The sequence below is a fragment of the Cuculus canorus genome, chromosome 4 (genome assembly GCF_017976375.1).
Source record: "Cuculus canorus isolate bCucCan1 chromosome 4, bCucCan1.pri, whole genome shotgun sequence".
NCBI classification, from domain to species: domain Eukaryota; kingdom Metazoa; phylum Chordata; class Aves; order Cuculiformes; family Cuculidae; genus Cuculus; species Cuculus canorus.
This window is the reverse complement of record NC_071404.1, coordinates 45,514,562-45,521,745: the sequence shown is the minus strand read 5'-3', so window position 1 is coordinate 45,521,745 and position 7,184 is coordinate 45,514,562. Positions and strand designations below refer to the sequence as shown.

The following is a 7,184-nucleotide window of genomic DNA, read 5'->3' as shown; positions in this document are numbered from 1 at the left end:
AATTCTAAACTGGTTGACTTACCTGTACTGGAAGAAAGAGATAAACTTTCACTTAGTTTTCAGTTATTATTTCCATGTACTATGTCTTCTTCAGAACAGGAGAAGCTGTTCTCTTGCTTGGAGAAGCTATTTTGTTTTGTACGTAAACGTCAGGAGTTATTTTTCCTGTGAAACGCATGAGGGCAGCAAAGGACTTCTGGAAAGGTAGTTGCAAACCATTGCAATTAAATTTCCATTTTAATAAAAATAAAAAGAGAAGCAAACCCCAAATAAAAAATAAAACCAACAAAATCCCCTCCTATTTTGGGAAAATATGTATATAACCCAGATTGATTTGCGTTAAAAATTCTGTACAGCATAGCAAGAGGGAAAAGTGTGTTTTTCTGTTTACTGACTAGATGTGTCAATTTATCTTGCTCAAGAGGAGAGTGTTAGAGAAGTCAGTCTCCTGTGATGACTGACTCAGGGAGAAGTGTAACAAACAGCAAAAGGTAGGTGACTGACAGTCAAAGTGTTTGAGAGTGCTTTGTTTTTCCTCCAAACTGCAATGCTATTAAAGCTTTTTGTCCTTGTGCTGAGATAAATAAAACCCCACCAAATTATTATATGTAAACAGAGCTCTGTCTGTAGGCATGCAATCCTCACTCTGTTTTGAATTACTCCAGTGTAAATCTAGCTCTGCTTCTTTAAGAAAAAGCACTTGTAAAAAATAATATCAGAATCAGGCCTACGAAAAGGAATAAGATGTAAAGTTTGTGGGATTTTTGTTTGTGGGTTGAAGTTTTCTTAAGGGTTTTATTGATACCAATTCTTACTGCTTCATTGACACAGGTAAGCCATATGTTAGTTACAGAGGTCACACCAGAGAGGTGATTAAAATATTTTTATGCAAGTGAATGCTCTATCTTTTTTTTTTACTGAAAGTATGATTTAGAATTTTATGATTGTAAATTCTTATTTGAAAATATGTTTTAATAGCATTTTACATGTCTATTTGTTCTGGCTATTGATTAGAAGCATTAGAAGCATTTCATGATCCCAAATACTGCATACTAAGGCAAGAAGCAATAATGAATATATATTTAGGAACGTCTAAACTAATTGTAAGGTGTTTCCTTTACATGAAGGTATTTCTTTCTTCAGAGATTTGTTTCTCATCAAATGCAAACCACCCATTTCTAAGATTACTTTAAAATTGCAACAGTGTAGTTAGTGGGTGGATTTTCGTACTATTACAGGGTCAGAGTGAGAGACTATAATATTTAGTAGACTTGCTTTCCCCCCCCCCCAGTCGTTTTTGCATAGCTGTTTGAAATAGTTAATTGAGTCCTGTTAGACAGCCTAGCTTCTGTGCCCTTTGACCTTAAGGTTTATAATTATCATACCAAACAAGGGCAAAATACAATAAATTACTTCTGCAGCGAAGATAGGTCTTCCAAGGATGGGTGCTGCTGCTGCTAAGGGTCATAACAATATGTGTTAATGGAGCCAAGGGGAGGAGGGCTGCCTTTCACTTTGATAAGTATCAACATAGCAGGAGTTTGGACTTCTGCCTTTTGCATGCAAGATGTTTAGCAAATAGGAAATAAATCTTTTTGTCTTGTGTAGTCCTCAGCCTTAGAAAGAAATAATCTAAATCTGGCAGCAGATGGAGCTGAGAGTCTTTTCTCAAAAAGACTTGTTGGAAAAAAATATTTCAGGATAAATCTAAGGATTTGTTTATTTTGAGACCTTGCAGTGGTGCTGTTTGCTGATATAGTTGCACTGATAATTATTAAACGTAAGCAAAGCAACTGAGAATTGCACTCTTGGGATGAAATCTGGTCGCATTTAAGCCAACGCAAAGGTAATAAGCAGCGTTGCTGCAGCTGACATTCAGGAGTCATCTTTTCAGACTCCCAAGGTAGACTTTGAAGTTTGTGAGAAGCAGAGAAAATTACTCGTGGGAGTAGTTGGGTTTGTAGGAACAATCAAGCTGTGCAAGGAGTTGCCTAGCTAGATCATGATAAATGTCTGTGTTGACCATAAGGTCTCTCCTGCTAAAACTATCTTCCTTTGCAAATAACGAAATAGGTGTAGAACCTGCTTCTCAAACCTGACTCTTCTGTATCTCAGCTGAGTATCCTAGAATCCAGTAAGCCTCTAGCTCTTTTAAAAATATTTTTATTCAGTCTTGTCAGTAGGGGGGGAATTATGAATGAAAGAAGGCTGGCAGCAGGCCTAATAATTCAAATCAAATAGCAAACCAAAATGTGAAAATGCAGAAAGATGTGGTTAGGCATTACACCGTCACAAAAGGAGCAACACCTGTTCTGAGTGAGAGTGAAGAAAGAAGTTGTGACAGTTTTAGGGAGCTAAGAACTGACTTTTAAGATGGTGACTGTGCCATTTCTGATTTTCTCTGCTTTCATTGCCAGTTCCACTTGTCAGTGTGTATAAAAGTTTGACTCTGAGTATTCTGAGCTTAGAAAGTTTCTCAGATCCAGGTCATTCAAATCTCATTTTTATGTTGGCTTGTTTTTTGTGTTTTTTTTTTTTTAATTTTATTTTATTTTTACTGTTTAATTAGTCTTAGGAAGTGGAGGAAGTGGCCAGCTTTTCAGGAAGAAATTCAGGCAATATTGGGTGCAGCCTGGTTTAAGGCCACAAGCATTAATAAACATTTATTTACTTTAGTTGTTCTTATTTCTTCCATCAAACTGTTTGATTATGGGAGATGGACAAGGTACTCAGAAGTACAAGTAATGCTGTTTTGCAGAATCTACTTTGCAAATTTCTGTAAATCCTCCAGTTAATTTGTTTATACATCCTTCATTAATTCATTAGTGAGTGTGTTGGTAAATGAATCTAGCAAGAGGGTGAGAGGACTTAGCAAATTCAAGCAAAAGGAGAAAGAAATTTAAAGAAAAAAGGACCACTCAGGAATTCAGATATTTCTATCTACGTAGATTTTTTGCTGCATTTTTTAATGTTCTGGTTACTGAGTTTCTCCACTGGTGATTGTAACTCAAAAATGCTGTTGAATCATTCCAGCCTTATATTCTTTCTGTTCCACGTATGATGCCTTCTGCTTTTGTTTTACCATGGAACCTGAAAGGACTGATTTTCCAGTCATATTGATGTGAATCAATTGTGACTGTTATTGCTACGATTATAATACTAGTGAAATTATACCCTGTCCCTATAGTGCTTTTATCCATAGGTTTCCAGTGCTTTTTGTAGGCAGGTCAGCAATGTTGAACTAATGTCAAATTCACACCTCAAGCATGAGGTCGTGTCCATGAATAACCTGTGCCCAGAAATAGGGGTCTGTTTTGCATCAGTGGCTGACTTCAGTCTTGCTCAGTTTTTGTTGTTTATGTGCCACACGCTGTTAAGGTCTGGGGTAAAGTGAAATATTTGCAAGAAAACATACTGGTTTTATTGTGTAAAGTTTTAGTGAAAGATTAACTTTTTTAAAAAATACTTTAGGCTTTGTTCTTACAGCAGGCTTTTATACAAGCAGAGTGACTGTGCTGTCTTTTCTACTGCTGCTAGTGTGAAATTTGCCCCACATTGTCACCATTTCCATACATGCTGCCAAAGGTGCTGAGCTTTCCTGAAGTCTTGTAGCTCTTATAAGCCAGCTGCCTGTTGTGAATGGGAAGATTTGTATACAGGAGAACAGATGTAGGGAAAAAGTGAGGAGTAGGACTGTGCCCCTGGTTTCGTCGTTTGTTGCCATGGGGAGAACATAGCCTGCCACGGCTGTCATCTCCTTCAGTCAGCATCTACAGCCAGCATATCAGTGCTATATTGTTGTCCTGCTATTTTAGTCCTCTGTGGTACAAACACACCTTGGGAATTTCCGTCTTTGTCTCATTCCAGTTTGCTTATGTGTGCAGTGTCTAACTAGAAGAGTTATGCTTGAGCTATTATATTTTTGATCCATTTTACTTCTGTTCTTTTTAACCTTTACTGTGTATTCTAATATCTGGCTTTTTTTTTCTTGATTATGAAGCCTTCTACAGGCTTTTGGTTAGAATGTGTATGTGGATTTGTGTATGTGAACATGTTCAGATAAGATAGTAAATAATAATCAATATTGAAGACTTTGCAAATGTTTTAAGTTAAAATAGAATGCACTTAAAGCATGGAGCTGCTAACAAAGAAGATACCCATCCATTTATAAATGGTATGTTCGGAAAAGTTTACTTGCCAAAGGGCAAGGAGATGAACTAGATAAGGACCCTGGGCTTTTATTTCTGTGACTCAGTGGTTGCTTTTTCACTGGAATCCTTTCCTTGTTCTGGGCTATTTGCTGTTCAGTTGTAAGAACTGATTTTGCTATTTAGAAAGAAAAAAGCACAGTAAAAATGCATAGTGTACTGATATCATGCTGATTAAAAATCCGAAGCCAAGGAAAAAGCAAAAATGCTTTGATTATGCAGAAGGGCAAAATGCCCTTAGGGTTACGTGTTTCCTTTCACTGAAATTAATGTAAGCATTTTATGAATCGGTATTTTAGCATATTTGGAAGTTAGGGGGTCATAGGAAAATTAATTATGCATATGTAAATTAAGTGTCAGTCAAGCAAATCAATGCTGGGCTTATAGTTGTCTATGTGTTAGAATGTTATTTTAGCATAATTTCAAATAAATGTTGACTTTTCTATTAAGCTGTTATTTTTTTTGTAAGACTTTAAACAAAAGCATAGTTCCACTATTATTCTGTGGTCCTAGTGGTGATTTTAGGTGGTAAGAGTTCCATTTAAGTGAATGTGGAATTATCTTGATACAAAATTAATGGTATGGTGAGCACAGCTGAGCCCTGTAAATTTGTCTTAGTTAAGGACCTTGAACTTATGTGTACAGCTTGTCAGGGGAAAGGGAGAAATCCTGTTACAGCTTTTAGTTTTCTTCTTACAAACCAGCCTTCTGTATAAAACCATACATGGCAGTGCAAGTAGAGTTTCCCAGATGATTAAATTACATTGTTTTGAAAAATTTAGATGATGTCTGGAACTGTAGAACAAAGAAGGAAAGTTACATTAATTACTCAAATATTTATCGTATTTGGGATAATTTAAAACATAATGATAGTTTACTTCATCCTTTCTGTGTTAGCGAATCTTAATCCTAGTTTTAAAAGGATACTGCCAAGGCTTTTTGGGTTTAAAGTCTGGCTTGTTGCAGTTCATGAGGATACTGCACTGCTCTTGTAATTTTCCCAGGAAGTGGAATCTCTATAGGTCAGATTTTTATAAAACAGTTTCTTAATGATGCAGTTAGCATTCCGTGTGCTGTACCTCATAGCTTCTGATATGTAGCTGACCACCAAAGAGAACTGGGGAGGCAATTTCTTTTGAAAATCCTAATCATGGCAATGGTTACATTTTGTTTCTAAAGAGGAAAACTTTCTGTATCTCAGCTTTTCCTTGGGCGGTTGAGAGTTTATTCTATTTCAAGCCCTTCATCCTAGAGATCATTGGAAAGGTCGTTCTTTAAAAAAGACTTAAGAAGTACTTTATGCGTTTACAAAAAGCATTTGACATTTTAATTTTTCTCATATGTTTTCTTAAAATGCAGTTTAATTACCAGTCTAGGCACGTACACGGCATCTATAGTGCATTTATTGCCATGGCTGAGTATCGAAAAAGTATAAATATAAATGAAACGTGGTAGAATTTGACTGAAAGTAATCTTTATTTAATATTAGATGAAAAAGATTTAGCATCTAATTTAATGTCTACGTTTAAGTCTCAGTTAAAATGAACAACATTGCTGTAATTTGTTTTTAGACAAGTTTTCCTTAAGAGAAACTATTGTCTGAAAAATTTAATATGTATGTAGAAAATGTTAAAGCTAAAACTGCGAGAAAGCTACGTTGTAGCTTTTTCTTCTTTGAGCCTGCCAGCCTCATCTAGATATCTATGTTAAGTTACCAGTATGTTACTGGGTTGTAATACTGCTGGTGAAATGCAACGTCTTAACTATGGGGTTTTTTTTTGTCTTTGTGTAGTTATCTCTGGGAATACAGACATGTTGTTCATGGATAGAATGTGAATGTATGGCTGAGATTAGTACATGCTTCAAATTCTCTGACTAAGAGAAACAACTAGTTCTGCTAGTTGTTGATGGTGTGCTGTTGTTTGCTCTGGAGTAAAGCACTGCTCTTTATTGACAGGTTAGTATGTTGAGATACATAGCATTTTTATTTTGTGATTGAGATGCTTATCCTTCCTTTTAACTTGAACAAAATTTTGCTTTGATGGGGAGGGGTGTTAAGAAGCTGTAGTAACCAACACTGGCAGTACTTCTTCATTTGGTTGACCAAAACCACATGACAATTTTAATATTTCCTGTGCTCAAAATACAGCCAGTTTGTCTCATTGAGTTATTCATGCTTAAGTATTTTGAGATGACCGAAAACATTGTGAAATTAAATGATGTATAGTTTGAGCTTAAGAGAATTGTAAATGTATTTGGAGTATGTTTCTTAAGCCAATCTACTTCATTTTGATGATAAGAAGAGAGTATTTTTTTCAGTTAACACCACCATTTATGCTCTGCCAAAATGAATGCAAAGAGAGTATTAAGTGCTACCGAATTAGATTCCATGTTTCTGGACTGCAGAAGGAAATGGGCACTTCCAGAGTACTTAGGAGTTTGTTGTTATGTACCTCATGGTCCAGTATTGAGAAGCATATGCATTCCCTGAAACATGGTGCATATTTAAAGTGCAGACTGGCTGGCCCTAGCAATTAAATAGCTAAGGTGTAAGGCTTTAACAATTTATTGTAATTTGGAACCAATGTTATGGTGAAATACATGCAATTAAAATGGGAAACTAACTGCTGTGCAAGAAGTGCTTACCTAAGTCCAGCTTCAAGATCTTTCAGGATCTCATTTTCCCCAGCAGGCCTGCCAGATTACACTCTGCCCTCTCTAACTCTAAAGGCAGTCTGCCTTAAACAGCGCTGGATGGGGTTCAGTGCTGAGCTTGAATTACCGGGGACTTTATCTTTCTTTATAAAGAGGGCTATATTATGTTGAAGCCTGCAACAACAGTGCCCTAGCTATAACCTGTGAACTGCTCTTTGCTGTGTGGTAGGCAGGCTATGAAGCGGACACCGTGTGCTTATCAGCAAAGCAAAGGCTGGGAGTGCACTTCTTTAGGGCTGGTCTTAAAGCTGTGGGAGAACT

General features: G+C 36.5%; 1 long non-coding RNA gene across 2 annotated transcripts in view; it reads left to right on the top strand.

Annotated features, from left to right (window-relative positions):
- The first annotated feature begins 412 nt into the window (after positions 1 to 412).
- The window catches only part of LOC128852125 (uncharacterized), a 269,245-nt gene continuing 262,473 nt past the window's right edge, over positions 413 to 7,184 (top strand). For both annotated transcript variants that reach the window (XR_008449772.1, XR_008449773.1), the window contains exon 1: positions 413 to 491. This is a non-coding gene — a long non-coding RNA (uncharacterized LOC128852125). The remainder of the gene's footprint in view (positions 492 to 7,184) is intronic.